We start from the raw sequence: 24,687 nt of genomic DNA, 5'->3' as shown, positions 1-24,687 counted from the left end.
CAGGATCCAAAACTACAGAGAAACCCTCTCTCTAAAAACAAAAAAAAATAGATTCAATAATGTACCTTTTAATCTATTTCTATAGCCCCATTTTAAAATTCAGAGTAGAGTCAATAATGTTCCCTTGTATCTTATCATATCTTTATTCCCCCTTTTCTTTTCAAAACAAGAACCCTGAATCTAAATACATTTGTTTCACCTTTTCCTTGATCATTACCAATTTGGATGCAACTTGTATCCAAACCCTGACCATTGACAAATATCCATAATCCCTGAATGGCATAAAACTACCACCACACCTCTTAGGAATGCTGGCGCTGCATTCTTAAAATTACTTTCTCCTGTCTTGGGGGTAATGGCATCATGAGGGGATCCTGAAAAGAAAAAATTTGGTTAATTGTCAAGTCCTGAGGGGGTAGCTGTATCATTTGTTGTCCAGTCTCTGCATAATGGGAAAGTGCAGAGCTTGTCCCAAGTCCTGGCTAGAGTAATCTGTGAGCCTGGACCATCTCAATTAGCTACCTTGAAATTATCCTGAGCAGTTTGTAGTCCAAAGCTGATATTTAGGTGATGTTTTTCAGCTTAGTGGTGCTATCATTATCCTGATGAAATTGTCTTTGTGGGGCCCCATCTTTCTTTTGGAGACTTCAAAGATTACTATTATGTGTGCTCATGGTTCACTTCAGAAAACTGATAGAGATTCAAACCTGAAATCATATACAGGAAGGTAGAAAAAGCCTTTTTCTAGAATTAGTTAGTACTCTCTATCACCATGTATACACACAATAGCATACATAATCCAGACTATCTGTGTATATTCCATCTTTATGTGGCTTATTTTTTTTACTCCTTTTAATCTATGACTGTCTGTACTCTGTCTCTTTAAAGTTTTTTAATGCATTAACTTTATTTTATGTCTCTCTATACTCTTTTTCTTTTCTCTCCCAAGTCTAAGTAATTTATCCAACACTATGACTCATCTGGATTTGTCTTTATTGCATGTCTGTAATTCTTTATTGTCCAGGAGTGCTTTTTAAAATGCTAAGCACTTCTTGAAACTTAAACTGCGCCATTCCTAGGGTTCATATGCTACTGCTTGCTTGCCACACCCAGTCCAGCATGGTGGAGCTGCTCACACCTCTGAGCTGTGCGGACTGCCCCATTCGCAGGCACGCAGCCAGTCCATGCTGCCATTTAGCAAGCTGCAGCAGTCTGCTCACAAACCCTAGTCAAATCTCCATAGTAGGACCTCCAGAGAAAGAGTTAGAGTTCATGCTGGCAGCATGGCCCAGAAAGCCGGAATTTCAGAATGGCATGGCTTTTTTTTTTTCTTTTGCTATCACTGCTTCAGAAAAATCTCTCTTAAAGAAGCTGCTGCATGCTGCCAGCAAACAGCAAGAAGCTGTGTTAAACTCTGTATTTTTGTGTCTAGAATTCCTTTTCAAGCTCTTTCAAGTTTTTAAGTGGATTTAGATGGCTGTTATATGTAATTTTACTATGTTAAAGTTAAAACCTTCTTTTTTTATTTAAACAGAAAAAGGGAGGCAATGCGGGAGACCCCTCTGTGTGCTGTGATTACCATTAATGAATAAAGAAGCTTCTTTGGACTTATAGCAAGGCAGAACTTAGGAAGGCAGGGAAAGCTAGGCTGATGGCTGGGAGAAAGAAGGGTGGAGCAGGAAAGAAGCCATGGAGCTGCCAGAATCAGACATGCAAAAAATTTAGCCAGTAAGCCACAGCCACGTGATGATACACAGATTAATAAAAATGGGTTAAATTAATATGTAAGAGTTACCCCAAAAGAATTTAGAGCTAATGGGCCAAGCAGTGATTTAATTAAGACAGTTTCTGTGATTATTTCTGTTCTGCATGCAGGGAAGAACAAGCGGCCTCCTTGCAACAAATGATGGCTCAATGTTGCTTTGGCTTTAGAGTCTGCCGTGTGATGGTGAGTTGGTACATTGCTGGGGTGTTGTTTAGCTACCACAATTATGGTTTTTAGACTGTTTAATCCTAAAGTATATATAAGTTATAAAAATATTCATTCTAGGCTGACTCTTGTTTTGCTTGCTAATTTTTATTTAATTAATTTTATATCCCAACTGTTCTTCTTCCTTCTCTTCACTAAGTCCTTCCCTCTCACCTCTCCTCTGTCCCCCCAAATTCTTTCTTTCTCCATTTCTATTCAAAAAGTGCAGGCCTCCCATGGATCAACAAATTGTTGCATATCAAGTTGCTGTAAAACTAAGCATTTCCCCTTGTACTAAGGCTGAGCAAGGCAAATCAGTGTGAGGAGTAGAGTCCCAAAAGCCAGCAAAAGTGTCAGAGATAGTCCCTGCTCTCACTGTTAAGAATCCCACAAGAAGACCAAGCTACTCAACTGTAACATATATGCAAATGGCTAATAATGGATCGTTCAAATATATAAGCCTATGGAGGCCTGTTGTATGATGTTTTATTCTTTGGGCTTTTTGGAGGGCTCACCACTCAGCTCCCAAATAAGCCACACATGGAAGCTTATTCTTAGTTATGAGTGCCTGGCTTTAGCTTTTATCTTCCTCTATTTCTATATATCTTTCTTTACTTCTTATTCTGTGGTTTGCTGTGTAGCTGGGTGACTGGCCCCTGATGTTTTCCTCTCTTTGTTCTCTTGTTGCTCCTTCTTCCCAGAGTTCTTCTATTTATACTCTGCCTGCCAGCCCTTCCTATCCTTGCTCTGCATCACTATTGGCCATTCAGCTCCTTATTAGACCATTAGGTGTTTTAGACAGGCACAGAATCTCAGCTTCACAGTTAATCAAATGCAGCATAAACAAAAGGAACACACCTGAAAATAATATTCCCAACAGAGGCCATTCCTATTCAAACACAGCAGTACAACTATTCAAAAAAATTTTAAAAACACACTGGTGCACTTAATTCTGGCAATATGTAATATCTTAATGTCTTTGCTGTGTGAATCTGCCATCTGCCTAAGCAGTCAGACTTGCAGTCTGTCTCTGTTTAAATTGTTTGCAGTGTAACCTGGGACTTGAACCCAAAAGATATTTAAAGTTGACAGTGTTTGTGGAATGTATAAGCCTAAAGTATACATAAGTTAGTAAGATATTCTGTTCTAGGCTGACTTTTGTTTGTTGTTTTTGTTTAATTAATTTTATATCCCAGCTGCAGTTTCCACTCCCTCCTCTCCTGCAAGTCCTGCCCTCTCACCTGTCCTATGATTCCCCCAAATCCTTTCTTTTGCTATTTTTGTTCAATAAAGGGCAGACCTCCCATGAATCAACAAATTATTGCCGATCAAGTTGTAGTAAGACTAAGCACTGCCCCCTGTATTAAGGCTGGGCAAGGTAACCCAGTGTGGGGAATAGAGTCCCAAAAGCCAGCAAAAGTGTCAGAGATAGCCTTTGCTCTCACTGTTAGGAGTCCCACAAGAAGACCAAGCTACTCAATTGTAACATATATGCAGAGGGCTTAGGTCAGTCTCATGCAGGCTCCCTGGTTGTCCATTTTGTCTCTGTGCACCCCTATGAGTCCAGGTTTGTTGCTATTTGGGCCTTATCCCCAACCAGTCAGGGATTTAGTAAATGGTTTTTCCTTTATTAACCTCTAACTGTACAGAGTGATTTCTCACTGGGAAGGCAAGTTATTATACTACCAACACATGCACAGCCTCAATTTTAGCACAACAACCCTACCAACAATGCTTACCTTCCCACACAGGCTCCTCTCTAGACTCCTAATGCAGCAATGGCTCTGCTCTCACTTGCAATCTCAATAAGCAAAGCCCTGCCTATTACTGTCACTGCAACTCCATATAGCGCCCTAGGGCCAGCAGGCTCCAATAGCGTCTCCTAGTGGCCAGGGAAGCATGGTGCAATGATCACACAGACTCCATGTCTGACAGGGATGGTCAATGGCATCTAGAAAAAGGCACCCACAAGATAGTAGTGACAAAAGTGGCCAGACCAAAGGAAACACAATGAAGGAAGGGTCCCCTTGGCATTGTCAAGGTATTACAGCTGTGTATGCAGACACAGAGACTGAATCTTAGATCCCCTGATTGTTTTGCCTGTTGAAGACACTGCTGCCAACACTAACCCTGAAGCACCTAATTTCAACTGAGAAGCAGTTACAGAAAAGATTACATGGCCCTTTTTGATTAACAAAAGGATGGGATGTTAGGAGCAAGGGAAACTAGTTCCTCTCTACGAAAGAGTCACTTTCCTTCTCTCTGGCAAAATGGACAAATGATGCACAACATAGCTCATGCTGGCCTGCAGGTACTTCAGTATTATAAACCTGTTAAGATCAAAGAGTTACAAACCTTCCAAGAAGGGCTATTCATGATGGGGGCTGGGAACTGATTGAATGGCTTACTTCATGGTTGCCAAATTTTACCTGGGTCAAGCAAATGTTTAATTTCCCAGTCTCACTACTTTCTGCAGCATCTGTAAATGCCAATGTCAAACACTGTAGATACCAGGAACCCTACAAATAAATTCCCCAACTCTATCTCCTAGAGATAGTGCGGAATGGAGTGACTGAAATCCTGTCCTTTTGTTACACCTGGATGTTAATAGGCCATTGTATCATAAACTGGCTACTTACATGTATAAAAAAGGCAACACAATCAATATATGAACTTTAAAAAAGGCAACACAATCAATATATGAACTTTAAGCTCTACATAAATGTGAATCAATTATTTGGTTCATATTATCTAGTTCAGGGGAGAATGTGATGGCTAAAGAAATTCAGTTTTATACCAGGTACCCACCAGCCATTTCATTCTGACTCCAATTTTGAAGATAGGTTCCCAGTAATCCTGACTCAGTGATGCCAACTAAAAAATGCACAGCCATGATAAGATATGACTAAGTGCATTCTGGCTAAAATTGACTCCCCAGAAGAGCTAGGGGGGCAGGTCTCACAGGGAACAGAAATGAGTACCTCACTTAGGGCTTGATTCTGCTCATCAGAGCAGTGGGAGGTTCCTTCCCTCTGGGTGAAGTACCACAGGAAGTAGCATGCATCTGGGCAGATAATCCATTTTCTTAAGTGACATAGTTATTAGGACAAGCATGCAGAATGCGACAGGAGAAAAATGATACATTTTCTCTGTGATAAGTATTGGATCCGCACTTATTGTGTACTCTGCCAGTGCAATAAGCCCATCAGAACAAATTAATAAATTCAGAATTAATAAACAGAGCAGAGTGAAGCATTTCAGGAAGGCAGAAGAGACAAAGCACAGGGCAGGTCTATGGGCTGGGTCTTAAATTCCCATAGATGTGGAATTGGTCAGCTGTGGGGGGGAGGAACTGACCCTTGGCACACTTTCTGAGGGGCAGGGTATGGAATGGGAGGAGTGAGGCTAGAGCAGAGCTTGCCAATACTATCTCCCTAGATAAAGTTACGTGCGCAGGTTTGGGGAAACAGCCTTCTTTTCTGGGTTGTGTTTCCCCCACCTCCTATGCTGGATTTTCAGAGTTGCAGGTGTCAGGTCCTCAGTGCTCAGTGAGAAGAATACGTATTACCTGCCATCATTTTGGTGACAATGTTGCCTCGATTCCAACAAGTGAATCCTGGTGACCCTATTGCCACAGTGAAGCGGTGCTATATACAATGGAACAGAAACCACTGTAAGCCACTGTCTTGGCATTCCTGGCTTGTTGTCAATTGAGAAGTCTTTGCAGTGAGTGGAACTCTTAGCTGCCTATGACATAGAGGACCTGGAAACTCAAGCTGTGCTAACCAAGCTGTAGCTGAAGCACCAGAAACTTGTTTCAGATGCCAAAGCACTAGAAATACATACCTAGGACATGGGACAAGGATACATTTCCAGTGGACTTCTCCTCCCTTTGAGAAAGAAGGCTTGACCACTGAGGGCTTAGGGACAGGGTGGTTTAATGGTGATGAGAGGCAGCTAAACAATGCCCCATTGACTCACCAACTCATCATCACAGTGTAGACTCTAAAGTCAAAACAACATTGAGCCACCAATGGCTTGCTGAGTGAGGAAGACACACTATGGGCTGTCCCCAGATCCACCCAGACTGCTATGCTCTCATGAATGGGACGTCAGTGAGGACTTTCCTGTCGCTGTGCTTCTGTGGCCTTAGTACCTTGGCCTTCAGGGAAAAAGAAAACTACCAGGAAAAGACTCTATTACTTTGGTTGCCTGCTGTTGCCTGGATTGCACATAAATGGTGTTTAGTGTCCTGGGGCCCCCATGTGCTTTCCCATGGTGTCCTTTCTGTCAAAACCCAGGAAGTTCATGCACAGCATCCTGGGGACCAGGTGGCAAGCCTGGGGCCAGGCACTGAGTTGCCACCAATGCCCTGGGAAATCTGTGATGAAGAGGGAAATCAAAAGAAAAGCCCAACGATGTCGGGTCCTCCCATGGTGCAAGAGCTCTCTGGAGAGGTTCCTCCAGGCAAGGAAGGGTGGCTCTCACCCAGCCATTTCTTATCTTAAATGTCCTAAATCTAGCTCTGACTCTTTGAGATTGATTAAGAAAGGATAAGTGGGGGACATTTTGTAGCAACATTTTGCAGGTTCTGTTGCAAAGTGTCTAGTGTCTGTCTTCCTTTTGTGCCACCCAGTTTGGAGGAATGGCCTGTATCTCTGGGACAGGGGCATAGTAGTTGTCCATTCCACTGGGTGAGAGTAAGACATCTACCACAATTTTGAGCCAGATTTGAAGCAAGTTCTAATTAAATACTAGTCAGGATGATGGACTCTGGATATGTCCATTCAGGGATTTCCAGATAATGGCAACAAATCACGTTTCGCAGAGGCTTAGAAAGACAAACACATATATTTCTCACACCTTGTCCAAATGGGGTCAGTCATACTTCTTGACTTACTTCCTGCCTACATACCTCCCACCTACCTGTGACTGAGTATATCAGGTGCAGTTGGGTCATGCAAAATTGATTAGGAAATTGGAAACATGTAGCTTGTTATTGTATATGAACAACAGCCTCCAGCATCTCAGGAAGTATCTGTCATTGGGCAAGGGGCTTACAAGTTAGACGCAGGTATTTCATTGTTGTGGTTTTCTTTTATTTTGTTTTATGGACCTCTGGGGCAGAGTGATTAAAACTCATAGCTTTGATTCTCACAGTAATGTTCACCCCTTAGCAGATAGAAAGCTAGTTTTGAGGTGTGATTATACAGGGCTAATGAATGTTTGGCAGTGACCTTCAAATATTCCTGCACAGAAACCTCTTGGTGATGTCTGCTTGTTGCAGACCCAGGGAAATGAAAACTCATGGAATGAGATACCCGACTAGTGTGAGGTGACACAGTACCCTTCTGCACAAGTTTGCTGAGGGCATGAAAATGCTGTTGCTGTTCATGAAAGGGCAAGGCTGACCCAAGGGTATGGAAGTCAAGGTCGTGGGGAAAAGTGCCCAAGGTCAGATAACATAGCACACAGACTCCAGGCTCAAGTTTAAGATGATTATTTATAACCATGAGGTCTGACAGAAGTGGCTGGCAAGAGGTGTTATCTGCTGCAGCAGGACCCCAGTAAAGAGAAATGATTTCTAGGTGAAGGTGGTGACACTACCTGGCTTCTCGAGGACTGCTTGCCTTCCTGTCTGTCTTGTCTGTCTGTCTTGTCTGCCTGCCTGCCTGCCTGTCTTGTCTGTCTGTCTTGTCTGCCTGCCTGCCTGCCTGCCTGTCTTGTCTGTCTGTCTTGTCTGCCTGCCTGCCTGCCTGCCTGTAGACATCTAAGGGGCTACCCTGAGTCAATGTCAAGTCTATTACTTTCACCATTCAGTGAACAACATCTCCTGCTAACAAGGAACTTAAAGCACACCTGGGTGTGCAGATAGGAAGATGTTCTCATCACAAAAAGTGGGAGACAAAGAACAACTTTGTACTTTACCATTGTTTTCCTGTTCTCTACAGAGTCGAGAGCAGAATCCTCAGGGCGAACCTTTCTGAACCCGTTCCTGTAGAGCTGACGAATACAACTCTTCAGTCTTTTCATTGCAAAAACCTTCCTTGTGCCCCTGTGGTGAAGGATCTCTCTTTGAAACAGATCTACTTCAATCATGATACTGTTTCTGTCATCACCCCAGTTCACAGAGTGGAAGGCATCGTTTTGCACTATGGTTCACAGCTTCCTAACAAAGGGCAGACTGAGGAGGTTGGTGTTATCTTCCTCACTGACCACATGTTGGCTTTGGTCTTCAGGTTCGAGGCTCTCTTGGATGGCTTGATCTTGAATCCCGACTTGGTCACCTTGCCTCATCAAACTTTTTCTTGAATACCCCCATGACTCAGATAAAGAATTGGATGGGGTCTCTCTTCATGGTTCTTGCCCAACAGGTTGGTGACACAGTCCACCCATACTCTGACTGGCCATCAGGCATATCCTGGACTTTGGACTATTAAAATCCCCTCAAGATAGTCCAAACTACCTTTGCTTCAAGTAGGGACGCCCAACAATGAGTGACCACTAAGTTCTAGCATCAGTAGTCGGGCAACCATCTGCTGAGGTCATCATACTCTTTGTCACACGATGTCACAGGTGGCCCACAGCCAGTCTGGGGAAGGAGTTCTGTTTCAGTGAAGAGGTGGAGAGGTTAAGAAGTGTACAAATTGTGCAGATTTTGGAGATAGTCTCTTGTGTCCTGGCAGGCACATTTGGCCCACACTGTATCAGTTGAGAAACACATACCATTTCTTCACCACTCCTCAAGGCAGGAGTGCAGGGGGCTGTTTCTTAAGTCCCTGCTTTACTCAGGGGCCGGCCTGCAGTTAGTCCAAGCTTCGGAAATACCAGGACTGCTCATGTAAGGAAGGCTGCTAGAGGACTGTACCTCCAAAGCAGCGTGGTCTAGCCTTGCTTTTGCCTTCTACTTGACCCGCCACACAACCCTATCTTGATCTTGCTTTGGTCTCTCCCAACTGCTCCTTCTGCCTGGTTGTGTCTCTTCACATAGGTCCTAATAAGGAATGTGTTTCTCCACAACCTAATGAGCTTGTCCCCTGTGCCCAAGTAGGATATCCAGGTGTACTATATTCTAAACCCTGTTATATGATTAAAAGGTCACATGTACTCTAGATTTCCATGGGCACCTAGGCTTGTCACCAAATCTTCTTGTTCTGTGGATCACAATAGAACTGCCAGTCTTTTCCATCTCTTCTGCAAATATGATGTTTTCATGCTCCATGGCACACTTGATTTTGAGGTCTGATTTAACCATATTCTATACCCAGGAAACATTCTACTTGTTTAGCTACACATGGCTATAAAAATTCAAACTTGAAAGGAATCGAGATGTATATGTTGATCAGATGAGTGTCTCTGTGTGAGGAAGGGTGCGAATCTCAACTGAAAGTCACCTTCCACAGCAGATGAAAGACACCATGGAGCCACCTTGTCTTTAGTATCAATCTATGTAGGGAGATACAGACTTCCAATGACAGACTGAAACGGTGTTTTGCACCTCTTTCCATTATATGGTACACTTGGACCTCGCTTGGGGGAACCCATTGTTTCAAGATGGTGTGTGGGTGTGTGTGAGTGTGTGGGTGTGTGCGCGCCCGCCCGCGAGCGCGCACTTGCACCCACGCCCACGCCTGCGTGTGCATACACGGTCAGTTGCCTGTTAGGGGCATGACAAAGAGGGCTTTTTCTCTCCTTTATCTCAAAGAACAGAATGAGACCTTGAAGAAGATCCTCCACAGGTGCATTTTATCCTAAGGGCTCTCTAGACATGAGACAGGCCTCATGACTAGGTTCATACCTGCTCCATTGTCACATCCTTATACAGTCTTCCTTAGCCTTCACTTAAGAGCTGTGTTTCTGGGGCTGGTAAGACGCCTCAACGTGTACAGTCAAGTTGGAGAAATCCATATTCTCTAGACTGAACCAACATGGTGGGAGGAGTGTGTCAATGTATTTCCCTTTAAGATCCTGGAATTAGGAGGTAAGAAATAATGTCCTCGGAATATCTCTGAAGGTGGCTTAGATTCAATAGATTTCTCCTAAGCAAACTTTGTCCCTTCATTACAGAGCAATATCCAATTTCTTACACAAATTCTTTGCTTGTTTTTCTTGATTTTTTTTTACTTTTTAAAAATGTTTTAAATTTAAATAGAATCACATTTCTCTCCTCCCTCCAGTTGCTTTCAGTAACTCTCCCTTAAACACCTCCCAGGCTAATCACTATCTGTAACATGAAGGGCCTGCTTGTTTGTTGGGGGTTTCTGTCCTACCCGGCCCCCCAGCTGTTCAGTCCCACAGAAAAATCACACACAGGACTCTGTAAGTTATAATACTGATTGGCCCATTAGGTCAGGCTACTTATTAGCTAGCGCTCACATCTTGACTAACCCATTTTTCTGATCTATTTTAGCCATGTGGCTCAGTACCTTTTTCAGTGGGGTAGCTCACATCCTGCTGCTTCAGTGATCTGGGCAGGAGTGGGAGGAATCAACTTCCTCCTCCCAGAATTCTCCTGCTCTCCTTACATCATTTCCACTTCCTGTCTTGTTTTCCCACCTACACCTCCTACCTGGCCAATCAGCGTTTATTTAAAACATGATTGACAGAATACAGACAATTCTCCCGCACCACTTCCCCCTCTTTTTTTTTTTTTTTTAAAAAAGGAAAATATCCATAGTCCATTTTTTGGGAATGTGGGCGTAGTTTTCCAGGCTACTTCCAGCTGGTTGGGGGCGCTGATAATCTTATGGGGACCTAAAGAAAATTTAGGGTTATAATCAAGTCCTGACTGAAGTACCCTGTGAGTCTTGATCATCTCAGGCAGCAGTCTTGAACCTGTTCTGGATGAAGAACTCAGACATCTGGGCCATCTGTTCCTACCGGAGATTGCTCAGGTGGTCTCCCTTGGTCAAAGATGATTTTTCTTAACTCTGAATAAATCCAGAGCCTCTCATTTTCTGTGGAAACAAAAGCAAAATCTTGGGCGCCATTCTGTAACATGAAGGGCCTGCTTGTTTGTTGGGGGTTTCTGTCCTGCCCGGCCCCCCAGCTGTTCAGTCCCACAGAAAAATCACACAGGACTCTGTAAGTTATAATGCTGATTGGCCCATTAGGTCAGGCTACTTATTAGCTAGCACTCACATCTTGACTAACCCATTTTTCTGATCTATTTTAGCCATGTGGCTCAGTACCTTTTTCAGTGGGGTAGCTCACATCCTGCTGCTTCGGTGATCTGGGCAGGAGTGGGAGGAATCAACTTCCTCCTCCCAGAATTCTCCTGCTCTCCTTGCATCATTTCCACTTCCTGTCTGGTTTTCCCACCTACACCTCCTACCTGGCCAATCAGCATTTATTTAAAACATGATTGACAAAATACAGACAATTCTCCCGCACCAACTATCAAGATGGTAAGCACTTTTTCTTGGATTATATTTCTTCACACACATACACATGCACACACACACACACACACACACACACACACACACACACACACATACACACACATACACAAAGACATACACACATCCTCATACAAACAGGTGTGCACACATACACTCAAACATTCTTAAGACTGAGAATGATAGTTTGTCCTGGCCTTGCTATCTGGACAATTCCGCTTATTGTTCCTGAAAGGACATGCCTGAGGCAGTGTCTCAGTACAATAATTTTATTTAGCTCCCATGTTTGGGGGCCTCTGTTGAGGATGACACATCCTGACAGAACTAACTGCTCACAATGCAAAACAGAAAAGAGAACACACACAGTGGGCTGAGGTCCCACAATTCCTCTCTCTAAAGTCCCTAGTGCATGAACTAGTTTTTACTATGGTGGGATGCCTTGCTCAGCCTTGATGCAGCTGGGAGGGGCTTGGTCCTGCCTAAATGTAATGTGCCAGGCCTTGTTGACTCCCCATAGGAGGAGGCCTTACCCTTTCAGAGGACTGCATAGGGAGTGGGTTGAGGGTGTGGAGAGAGCGGTAGGTAGGGAGGAAGGGGGACATGTAGTTGGCTGTAGCACGAATAATAAAAACCCAGAGACAGATATTGGGGTCCAACCTGAAGATCAGAAAAGCAAAGCGGCCAAGACATTCGGGAACTCATGCGTTTATAAAACCTTCAGACTGAAAGAGAGCGAATTTCTGTCTCATCCTGCCTTATATTTCTATCTAGTGCTGGGATTAAAGAGGTGCATTACCACTGCCTGGTCTATTTGGCTAAACTAGTGTGACTGTTTAGCATTCTGATCTTCAGGCAAGCTTTATTTATTAAAATACAAATGAAATACTACTGCAGTTGGTATGTAAAATGAATAAAAAATTTAAAATAAAAAACTAAAATAAAATCCGATGCTTTAAAGATATAAAGACTGCCAAATTTCAGTCTAAATATTTATGTTTGTACCCATAGGCAAATGCTACTCTCATTGACCTTAATCAGAGAAGGTTCTCTTTGCAGTGAATGTCACTGAATATAGACATGCACAGCTCCTCAAGATGTCCAGAATAAATAATGGTCGAATGCTTAGCCCTAAACAGGTCTTTTATACCATCCCACCTGAAGCTCAAGGGAGGGGGCCAGGATATTGAGGAAGAGGGACCAGAGAAATATCAGAGCCAGATGATGATGTAAAATTCTCTCTTCAGCTTGTGACACAGCAATTGCAAACAAGATCTCATGGTGGCTGTGGTTTGTCTGCACTGGGCCTTTGTGAGACTGGGCCTGTCAGCAGCCAACCTTGGATTGGGGAGGGGTTCATGGGGCTTGTCTTCCTTATGATTACTATTCCTGTGATGAAATAGTGTGGAAAGGCACAAACTTGGTGGGGGAAGGGTCTATTTGGCTAAAGCTTCCACTGTTCATCATTTAAGGAAATCAGGACAGGAACTTAAGCAAGGCAGGAACCTGGAGGTGGGAGCTGATGCAGAGGCCACAGAGGAATGAGGCTTACTGTCTTGATGGCCTATTAAATCAAAAATAAGTTAAATCCTTGTCTTTGTTAAGATTTCTATAACTGTGATGAAACACCATGAGCAAAGAAACTTGGGGGAGGAAGGGATTTATTTGTCTTATACTTTCACAGCACTGTTCATCACTGGAGGAGGTCAGGACCGGAACTCAGACACGGCAGGATCCTAGAGGCAGGAGCTGATGCACATGCCGTGGAGCACTGCTATGGAATGATTCTTTTGTATGCTGTGAAGATTTGTCACTCAGATTGACTTTTAAAAAACTGATTGGCTGGTAACCAGGCAGGAATTATAGGCAGGACAACCAAACTAGGAGAATGATGGGAAGAATGAGGGCAGTATCAAGGGAGACACCAGCCAGCCACTCAGGAAGCAGGACATGTACAAAACGAGGTAACAGGCCATGAGCCACATGGCAAAGCACAGACAAGAAATATGGGTTAATTTAAAATGCAAGAGTGAGCTACTTACAAGCATGAACTATCTATCGACTGAACATTTGTAATTTCTATTAAGTCTCTGAACCAGTTTTTGGGATGTGACTGCCAGTTCTTTGGAAACAGGAAGGGTGGGACAGAAACTTTCAACTACAGAGGGGTGCTGCTTACTGGCTTGCTGCCCCTGGTTCACTCACCCCACTTTCTTATACCATTCAGGAGCACCAGCTCAGGAATGGTATTACCCATAATGGGCTGGGTCTTCCCCCATCAATCACTACTTAAGAAAATGCCTTATGGCCTGGTCCTTTGGAAGTTGTTTTCTCAATTGAGGATTCCTCCTTTCAGATACCTCTAGTGTGTGTGTCAAGTTGACATAAGACTAGACAATACAGCTTCTTAACTTCAAGAGGGAAGAACCAGGGCACAGTCACAATCTGAACAAAGCCAAAACAAACTTCAACTGTGCAAATAACCCAATGTCCAATGTTTGGGATCCATACAGCAATCTTACAGCCTCCTCCAAAAGGCTCGGGTCACTTCTCTGGCTCTTGTCTTCTAGATTCTGGCTGGCCCTGCTCCATAGCTACTACTGTTCTTACCGATCATCCTATGATACTGGTATCTCCAAAACGCTGGAATCTCTTGCTGCAACTGGGCTGCACTTTCACCAATAATAGCTTCTCTGGGCTCTCTTCAGGAATTCCAGGTCTGCCACACAGTGCCAAGCCTCGGCTGTTCTCCATGACCCACCCCCTCCATGCCTTCGAATCCAGTACCACCTGGTTGACTCTTACACTACCAAGTTCAGTTGCAAGCACAAGGTACAGCCTTGTCTGCCTCTGGAACACAGCTTCTGCGTGCTAACTCTGAGGAAACATTTCCCCAGATTTCATCATTGATGAGGCTGGTTTCTTCTTAATCCCTACTAATTTCTCAGTTCCAGCTGAGCAGAATTGACTATCCCAACATAGCAAAGGTTTCATTTTAGTGTTACTTGTCTCTCATTAATCATAGCTAATTCTTCTGCATCAGCCTAACAGAACCACAGATTCTTAAGTCAAAATATGCAATGACTCCAATAGAGAGAGCCTTTATGTAACTGACACTCTGACTTCTCTCTGGACCCTCACAAGCCATGATTCCATCCTCGGAATTTCTCTTAATATTCCTATCTTCTTTTTTTTCAAAGTTTATTAAATTATAAAAGTTTCCATTTCTGCCCCTCCTCCCAACACCTTCTCACTTCCCCCACTCCTTCTCCTCCTCCCTCTCCATCCCTAAGAAGAATGGTTAAAGAAGATATTCCTATCTTCTAAGCTCCCACAAAAACATCTGAACAAGCTTAGAACACTCAACTGCCAAAGTACCCATGTTCTCCCACAATCCTCCCCCAAAAGAGCATGTTCAGGTCTGTCATGGATATATCCTGCGCCTGGCACAAAATCTCTGTCATGGTTAGGATTGCTATTGCTGTGTTGACTCATCATGACCAGGATCAACTTGGGGAGGAAAGGATTTATTTGGCTTACACACCCAAGTTACTGTTCATCACTGAAGGAAGTCAGGACAGGAACTAAAAACAGGAACCTGGAGGCAGGAACTGATGCAGAGGCAATGGAGAGGTCTGCTTACTGGCTTTCTCCCTATGACTTGCTCGGCCTGCTTTCCTATAAAACCCAGGACCACCAGCCCAGAGATGACACCACTCACAATGGGATGGGTCCTTCTCCCTCAGTCACTCATTAAGAAAATGTCCTATAGGCTTGCCTGAAGCTGGATCTTAAGGGGATATTTCTCATTTGTGGTGCCTGTGGCCTTGTCAAGTTGACTTAAAACTAGCCAGCACAGGACTGTACTGCTCCCTGCTGAGCTATTGGCATCTGATGTATCCTGTTGGAGGGGCAATCATTGCTTTCAATTGTATATCAAACATTGAGACCACCATGCTCCATCGGATATTTCCAAACCTGTGACCACAAAGAGGGTCCTGGTTATGACAAGTAGGTTGCAGAACAAAACAAATGGTCATGAATGTGGGAAAGGGACCTGTAGGAAGGAGAGGGATGACAGAGGTGGGAGAGATATAAGAGAGTGTTTGTAGGGAATGGACATGAGCAGAATGCACTAGATACACTTATGAAATTGTCAAAGGACTCGTTTAATTAAATAAAAAATAAGAACTTCCTAGGATGGACTGCTGCAAGACCATAGCATTATTTTTTTTTCTCCTGAGACAGGTCTTCTCTATGGATCCTTGACTGTCCTGGAACTCAATCTACAGACCAGGCTGGTCTTGAACTCACAGAAATCTTCTTGCTTCTGCCTCCCATATGTGAATGTCAAAGGCATATGCCACTACTGTCAGGCCTACAGCACTATCTTATGAACTCTTCTGACTAATCACATAGAATGTTTAGTCTCTTGAGTAGGAAGGGATGGGTAGTGCAGAAAGGAATTGTGAAAGTCACAGTTTTTAAAGTGCCATCACCCATTTGGTTGATGTAGATGCAGTTACATGCTGTAGCCACTGTGAACTCCACAGCTTCCATCCTCCCCCTTTCTGAGGAGTCACTGAATATACAGGGGAAAAGGAATTGGAAACCACAACCCCCTTTACAGTCACTGATTTTGTTACAAAATACTGAGCCACAATGAACCAAGCAGGCACTCAGAGAGTAGGAGAACTCAGCTTTATTTATGGGAACTTGGACCCAAACTAAAGTTTGTTTTTGTTTTTTTTTTTTTTTACATCCACACTGTCTTACATCTTTTATAGGTTAGATAACAGTGTTCAAATCCCTGTCCTTTTTTTTTCTGAAAACATACAAACTTTCAAAGGTTAACATACAAATCTGCATTAGCACAAGTATGGAACGTCCAGTGTACACAAGTCAGCAAGAGGTGATTTTCTGTTTTCTGTTTGAGCAGGTAACTTTATGAGTTTGTTTGGACAGTATAACCAAAGCTCTATCCATGCCATATGAAAAGATGATATGTAATAAAAAGTGAAGAGGACTATGTAGCAAACAAGATTTATCATGTCTCATCTATTCCCTGAAATGTTCCCAATCAGAGGGAGCAGCATATATGTCACTTGTCTTGCAGCTTTTTCTTGGTTTCTTTCCACATATCTGTAGCCAAGATTTTCAAGAGGTCTTCCTTGCTCAAATCTGATCTTTATCAATATTGAAGGAATGCATAGATTTTGTTTCTTGTAGAAAAAAAGGCATAACTTCTCCCCCAATGGAACACATATCCTGACTTCCATTCTGAAGTTAAGACATTCTGAAAACATACAAATTGGCTTATTTCAGCAGTTTCTCACATAATCCTGCAACTGGAGACTGCAATTTCATTTCTCAGCCACCCAGATCTGAATAATCACACAATATTATATTAATTACAACACTGGCCAATGGCTCAGGCATATTCCTAGCTAGGTCTTATATCTTAAATTAGCCCATTTCTATTAATCTGTATTGTTACAGAGTTGTGGCTTGCTGGTAAGGTTCTGGGTGTCTTTCTCCTTCAGCAGCTACATAGCATCTGACTGACTCCACCTTCTTTCCTTCTCTACCTCTGCTTGGATTTCCAGTCTTGCTATGTTCTGCCCTGCCATAGGCCAATATGGCTTCTTTATTCACCAATGGCAATAAAACATATTCACAGCACAAGAGGGGAATTGCACATCATCCCCTATTTGCTGTCTGAATAAAAGGGAGGTTTTAAATTGAACATAGTATAATTACATAAAATAGAACAGGTATCAAGCAAGAATTACAGTTATAATATTTCTCTGTGAGTCTAAAGTTTCATATCTAACTTATCTTTTATTATAACTAAGGAAATCTTTAACTGTAACTGTCCATCTTCAACTCCATCAATGACCCCAGAAGGATATAATATTACCTAAGTAAACAGGAAGTGCATTGTAAACAACTTCCAAAATTCTAGAGCTGACAGAGACATCTTGTTGCCTGGACAGTCACTCAAAGTTCTTCTGTCGTGTTGGGGTATACATCTTCAGCCTACAGGCCCAGAGCATATAACAGATTTTTCTGTGAAGCAGGAAATTTAAAAAACTGTTTTGCCTATACTGTCAGTTTGTCAGCACTTAGCTCTGTGTCCTGTAGAATGTCTGGCAGACTCTTTCATGAAATGGGAATCCTGAAGGACCATCTCACCTTCTTTAGGCAAGTCATTTTTTTTCTGTGAGTCCTGAAAGTTCAGTTTATACAGCACACCATCATGCAGTTCAAGCAAGAGCAATTTCTTGCCCAAATGGCTAGCCTCGTCACATTGAAGACAAATTCTACAGCGAGCTCCTTCAATGCCTATAAACCTCTCTGAAGTAATTGGTGTTGCCATAAACAGACATGTCTTACTGTCAAAAAAATCTAAGTTCTTTAAAGATTTTAAATGCCATTCCCTGTAGGTCTTTAAAGTGTTGAAGATTACCTATCTAACTGAAATATATTTCTGTATATTTAGAAACAGCCCAACTAGCATGATTAAAAGTTTGATTGCTATAGATGACTGTATTTCTAAAATATACATTGTATTTTTAAATGAGTGGTATGAAAATAATACCTTAAACAAGAATAGAAATATACATATAATAAAATTAATCTTAAATTTGTATCAATCAACCAAAATCCATACCAATTAAAATATTCATTTCTATATCATATCCCCCTTTAAATGAAAACAAACATTTATAAACAATCATTTTGGAAATTTGGGTGTTGTTTTCTCCAAATGCTTTCTGCTGTTTGTTGGGCAAAGTATTATTAGGGTTCATAGAGACCTTTTGGGGGATCTTGTTCCATCAACAACATTAGCCTGGAAGGAATCCATAGGACTCCCATTCCATCCTCTGTGAAAACAAAAACAGAATCTCTTTTCCAAAGCAACATATCCTTAGTCTCAAATTTTGAAATCAAAATACCTTTAAAATTTATATGTTGGTTTCTTAGCAGCTCATTCAATAAACTATCTTTCTGTACTTAGCTCATTCACAGTCAAAAATTTCAAAGAAAATACTATAATGTACATAATCCAGACTCTCTGTTTGCTTTCCATTTTTATATGGCTTTTTTGTTTTATATTATTTTTACTGTTTTTTTAAAGACTTTGTATTATTTTTTAAAACTATTTCTTTTTATAACTGTCTTTTTCCTCTTCCTCCCAAGCCTATGTATAATTTTTAAACTCACAGTGTCTCATTTATAGGTCTTTTATGTCTGAATACGTCCTATTGTGGGTCTGGAATCCTTTTCTCACAGGAATGGATCTTTTTAAAAAAAAAAAAAGGTAAGTGGTGTGGTTATTGCAGCCCTAGATGCTGACAGCACCTTTCTCAGCTTTTCAATTTGACAGAGGTACATTCATTGCCAGCTCTGGGACCGCCATGTGGGAGCCAAGCTCACCACCTCTACTCTGGGAAGCAATGTGAGACACATAAACCCCCCTTTTATTCTGAGTAAAAACTAAACCTGCTATGTAGTGTGCTGTGCGGCCTGGAAATGTCTCTGTATATGGCAGTGGGAATCTGCCTTGCTCTCTTGCCTGTGCTTGCCTAGCAGACCCGATCCAGCTGGTTGCCTAGGCAGCAAGTGCTGAGCTGCTGGTGTGCTCTCAACTGCTTTCCTCCTAATCCTGAGCAGGTTTATAAGCACCAGGACCAAAACGGGTGGCCAGCCATGTGGGTTAGCCACAAACGCTTGGGCACAATTATGTAACCAGAGACTATAATTTATTTCCCGAATACCCAGACCTGAATAATCACAGAAAATCTATATTAATTGAAACACTGTTTGGTCAACGGCTCAGGCATATTCCTAGCTAGTTTTATATCTTAAATTAACCCATTTCTATTGATCTGTGTATCGCCACAAGGTTGTGGCTTACTGGTAAAGTTCTGGGTGTCTTTCTCCTTTGTCAACTATATGACATCTATCTGAATCCACCTTCTTTCCTCCTGTATCTCTGCTTGGATGTTTGTCTTGCTATATTCTACCCTGCCATAGACTAAAGCAGCTTCTTTATCAAACAATGGTAATAAAACATATTCACAGCATACAGAGGAAATCCCACATTATAATCCCATGTCTCTAAGCTGCTGCTTTTTTTTTTTTTAGCTCATTAGCACTTAAAAATTTTTAAGTTAATAAGGCACAATACAGGGTTCAAATGCTCTGTGTTATTGGTGTTTTCCATCCTTAAATGACTTACTCATTTATATTACTTTACTCTCTCTTTAAGGACTTCACTTTGCTATTTTCAAATATTTTTCCTATGACTATGACTGTCTATACCCATTTTCTTTTTTTTCTTCATCACCTCAGCATATTTTCAACCATATGGTACATGTTCAGAGTTTTTCACAGTCAGGACCTGGCTTTCTGAATGCATGCAACCAGTCTCTGACCAAGTGAACCAAATTTTAAAAGGACAGGCCACCCACTGTGACTGACCTGACAGGAAGGGATGGCACATGCAGTAAACATCCATAAGCCTGCCTGCGAGACTGAGGCATCTTCCTACCATGGCTACAGGAAAATGTTCCTTTTGCCCATCTGTGTATCAGCAGTCTCCTTCTGTGGCTCTGCTTAGCACACAGTCGACTGCTGGCTATGATCTGTCCAGTAGGCTACTCTACTTGTTCTGGGATGCAGTCATTGTTTGCCCTTCCATGAGAGCTGAGCCTCATACCTCAGAGAGTGGGGTTGCAAGGAAGGTGTGTCCAGGCTCCATGTTTGGAAATTTTCTCAGCTTTCTCAGGATCTTTGCTTGGGCATACCTGCCCCTACATTGGCCACCAAATGTTGTTTCACTGCCAGGCCTTGGCCTGAACTGTGGTGGGGTGATTGCAGAGCCGCAGTCAGTAGCTGGAATTGCAGTAGTTTAGGTGCAGATGCTTTGCTGATGATAGTAAAACAGATAAGAGTTTATGAAGAGCCAGGAAGAGCCCTGTATTTGACAGAGATATGGTCTTGGTCTGGTAGGGGCGAGAACTGCCTGGGCTACAGGTACATACAGATTCCTGGCCTCCTCTCAGGCTTCCCATTTGTTAGGCAGGAAACAGAGACATTTCCTAAGGTGGGAAGAGACAGGAGCTCAGGATTCAGTCTGAGGTTTCATAAAAACAGCATTCAGTCTGAGGACTTGTAGAGATAGATCTGAGGATTTCATAGAGGTAAGAGCTAGTGGCTGGCTGCTCTGCTTCTCTGATCTTTCAGCTTTCACCCCTTAATATTTGACTCTGGGTTTTTATTATTAAGACCGAGTAGATTCATGCTACATTTGGCACCCAACTTTGCGGCTCGAGTTCACAAAAAACCTCTTGCCTGTGACTTTGCAGCCACCGACACAGGCTGGAGCTACACACAGCCAGAGTCCCTGCCCAGCACCTAGGTTTCTCTTTCCTCTTTTCCCCAAGCCAGCTGAGTGGGTCTGAATTTTTCCCTTACAGCCTCTCTGTGGCAAACTCCACAGGCACTTGCTCTCCAAATGCCACAGGAGTTGGCTGCTTTTGCTGTTCCCCAGAGCAGACAGCTGTCTCTTTGGCTTCTTTTCTCCTGGTGGGTTGTGGGCCTTCCCTGGACCTCCTACTCTGGCTGCTGCCAAACTAGGTGGCTGCCTTGAAACCTGCTTGGGCTTCTCCTGTTCTAGGCAGCAGCAGTCAGCCTCAAACTTCATTGTCATCTGAATCAACATTGGCCTCAGATTTGGTGAGGCAACTGGGAATTCTTAAAGGGGGAAATTAGTTAAAAGAGAGAGTTTTTTTCCCACATCAAAAGATGGGAAATACTATTACAAAAGAGAGAGTCAAGTCTCTGTATGATTATGCAATTTATGATTTAAAATTGGAACAATTGAATCAATTAAATGAAAGGATAATCAGCTTAACTGGGATTTATCATAATGTTAATTATCATATTGATAATTCTTGGTTTATCTCTATAAAAGTTGTTTGATATGAGTGCCAAGATACAGGCTTTAGAAAAACTTACTAAAACAGATCATAGAGATATTCAAATCCAGGCAGAGGAATTTAAAGGAGAACCAATGCCAGCATTGCATTATAAAGTTAGAGGGGAACAACAGCCGAAGGTTTTCAAACAAGCAACCTTAATATATCCAATCACCTTAAAGGAACTGCCAAATGACAGATATCTCCAAGGCTGTTTAAGTGTTCACTGGAATCCTATGGAAATTTTAGATTTAAGGACATTCAGGAAGTGATGGTCTCATACGGCATGTGTTCACCTTTTGTGAAGCAGGTGTTAAATTCATGCTCAACTTGCAATAGAATTATCACTCAAGACTGAAAAAACCTGGTTACAGCAGTCTTGGAGCCTCGACCCCGATTACTATGCAGGACCTGGTAGAAATATGAGGTCAAGACCACTGAGCAACAAAGTAGGACTAGCAGTATGGAAATCTTCCAAGACCAACTTCTTGGAGAAGGAGATTATGCTAATATAGAAAAACAATCTGTATATGATGGACAAACCCTGGCTTTATGTTGTGCAGCAATTTTCAATGCCTGGAAAAGAACTGAATAAGTAGGAAAGAAAACTGAGTCATTTACTAAAGCCATACAGGCCCAAAAAGAAACCTTCACCAATTTCTTACAAAGATTGACTTCAGCGGTAAATGAAATGATATAAAATTCAGAAGCTGGACCAATAATGATTGAATCCCTGTCTTTTGAAATGCTGATGCACAATGCAAAAGAATTATTTAGGCCTATAAAGGCAAGATCATCAGCACCTTGAAGGAATAGACCCTGCTTGGCTTTGCAACATGGTAGAGGTTCATTTACTATCAACTTTGAGAGCTGTGTTTACAGTCCCAACTTTCGGAAGTAGGTGGCCCACAAGGCCATCAAACAACTTACAGTGCACTGCCCACAAGCCCCATTCAAGTGCTTTATAACAAGACCCCCTGAAAAAGCCAGATCCATTTGTACCACAAATCTGAACCAGGAAGCTGTCTCTTAAAGGAGCCCCGCAGGTTTTGCTGCTAATGCTGAGGCAGGAAGTCATCCCTTAAAGGAGCAGTGCCTCTGTTCACTGTCAGCAAATAGAGCCTATCTGAAAATATGTAGTTACCAAGAAGCTACAATTGACTCCTATTTTGTGGGTCTAAAAGCAATTTTGTAAAGCTTTCTCAGACTTTATGTAGAAATTCTTGCCAAATATTTGGGTATCATTTGTAAGCAGAGACTGTACTTTCATTTTCCAGCCACCCAGACCCAAATAATCACACAAAACTATATTAATTACAATACTATTTGACTGGTGACTCAGGTTTATTTCTGGATAACTCTTACATCTTAAATTAACCCATTTCTATTAATCTGTGTATCTCCATGAGGCTGTGGCTTACTGGTAAGGTTCTGTCATCTTTCTCCTTCTGCAGCTACATGGTGTCTACCTGACTCTGCTTTCTTTCTTCTTACATTCAGTTTAGTTTTCTCACCTACTTATATTCTGGTCTGCCATAGGCCAAAACAACTTCTTTATTAACCAATGGTAATAAAACATATTCATAGCATACTGAGAGGAATCCCACATCGTGGAAACTGTGAACAAGTATACTCTATATTAGGCTGCAGATCTAGTGAGAAGTCAAGTTACTTCTGTAAAGAAAAATTTCAGAATACAAACTAATGCTAAATGTAATGGAAAATACAAATCAAAATATTAAATAGCATAAACTGAGTGAAATAAAACTGCACAGAAAATAAAAATGAGATAATATACCCAAAGTAAAAAAGCCCTCTCACATCCATGAAATGACCACTTCTAAAAGTTTCCAGAGTAAATCTGCAGGTATACAAGAGACTGGATGGACCTTCTGCAGTGAGTACACTGAACTGATTTATTAGAAATCATGATGATGGGCTGGCAACTTGTCCTCTATATCCTGCCAACCCCAACAATCCTGAATCATATTAAAAAAAAAAAACAGAAGCACAGGGTCCCTAGACTGTGTCATGTTATTTGAAGGCCTTGCTCTGGCAATCTACAGAGGTTGTGATTTCTTTAAATAATGATTGAAGTATCAGAAGAATAAAGATTAAAATATTTGAAAAGTCCAAATAATGCTTCCTTGGTTTCTATCCTGGTTACTACAAACTACCAAATGGAGATCAAGTAACACAGTATATCTCCAAGAACACTGGAAAGTCACTTCTTCCCATACACAATTAGTGTGTCATGAAGACAAAAGAAAACAGTCATAAGAACAGGCCTTGGAGTAGCAGCACATGATCTAAAACAACCTAGGAAAAAATCTTAAAAATAAGATTGAAAGGAAGGGTGTAAAATGTGGCCCTAAAGGGTGAAGGAAAAAATGTAAGAATTCAGGACAAGCAAGATGATACAATGGATAAAGGCCCTTGCTGCCATGCTGCATGACCTGAGTTAAATCCTCAGAGCCTGCTTGATAGAAGAAAACAGACTCTCATAAGCTGTCCTCTGACAGGGGTTCCATGGCCTTTATTTTTACCTGCATATGCACAATAAATAAATTAATGTAAAACTGCAAAGAAAAGGGTGCCATGTATAACTAGGAGGGGTGTGGTTGGCAATTTTCTATGGAATTACTGGCATGTAACTCTCTTGCATAAACAAAGAACTGAACAATAGGGAAAATTATAGTCATGGAGAAAAGGAAATGAACAGTCTTATTCCTTTAGGATAGGTGAAGCCTAAGGCTTGAAGTCTATTAAACAGGTGCTGGCTTGGGTATTTTATTTGCTCCCTTGGTCCTTCCCTTTCTCCCACTAACCCTGCTTAGATATATGTCCCTGTGCATTCCAGATATTTCTCAGAGTCTTTTGGGAAAAAGAAGCCACCATCCCAGGGAGCCTGCCTCCCCCCTCCCCCCGCCTGCTTACATTCCTCTAAGTTACCTTCAACACAGACTGTTACAGAAATCCACAACTGGTCAAAATTTAAAGAGAAACTTACTGTGGAGTGCCCAACTCTAAAAAATACATCTAAAATACAACCCTACAACCAAAGCTCAGTTAACATCATGGAAGAGGGGATAAAAAGATTGTAAGATTCAGAGGACAAGGATTTCTACTATGAGATAGCATTTTATGTATATAACTTGTATTCTACACCTGTGAAATCTCAATAGTACAGTTATCTAAATAAGATTAGCACAATAACAACATGGGGAAATCGCACAAGGCTCCATACTTAGATTAAAAACTACAGGCAATCAAAGACTTCTGAGAGAGGAAGATTCAGTCTTCTCCATGGACAAGACCCATGATAGGTTCTCTA

General features: G+C 42.0%; 1 long non-coding RNA gene across 1 annotated transcript in view; it reads right to left on the bottom strand.

The window, feature by feature from the left end:
• Positions 1–10,270: 10,270 nt before the first annotated feature.
• LOC148117202 (uncharacterized) overlaps positions 10,271–24,687 on the bottom strand; it is a 53,479-nt gene continuing 39,062 nt past the window's right edge. Inside the window, exon 3 of the long non-coding RNA XR_015737001.1 lies at positions 10,271–10,926. This is a non-coding gene — a long non-coding RNA (uncharacterized LOC148117202). The remainder of the gene's footprint in view (positions 10,927–24,687) is intronic.

This window comes from Myodes glareolus, chromosome X (genome assembly GCF_982192425.1).
Source record: "Myodes glareolus chromosome X, mMyoGla1.1, whole genome shotgun sequence".
Classification (NCBI taxonomy): domain Eukaryota; kingdom Metazoa; phylum Chordata; class Mammalia; order Rodentia; family Cricetidae; genus Myodes; species Myodes glareolus.
Note: the sequence above shows the minus strand (reverse complement) of the source record. Positions and strands in the feature narration are given on the sequence as shown.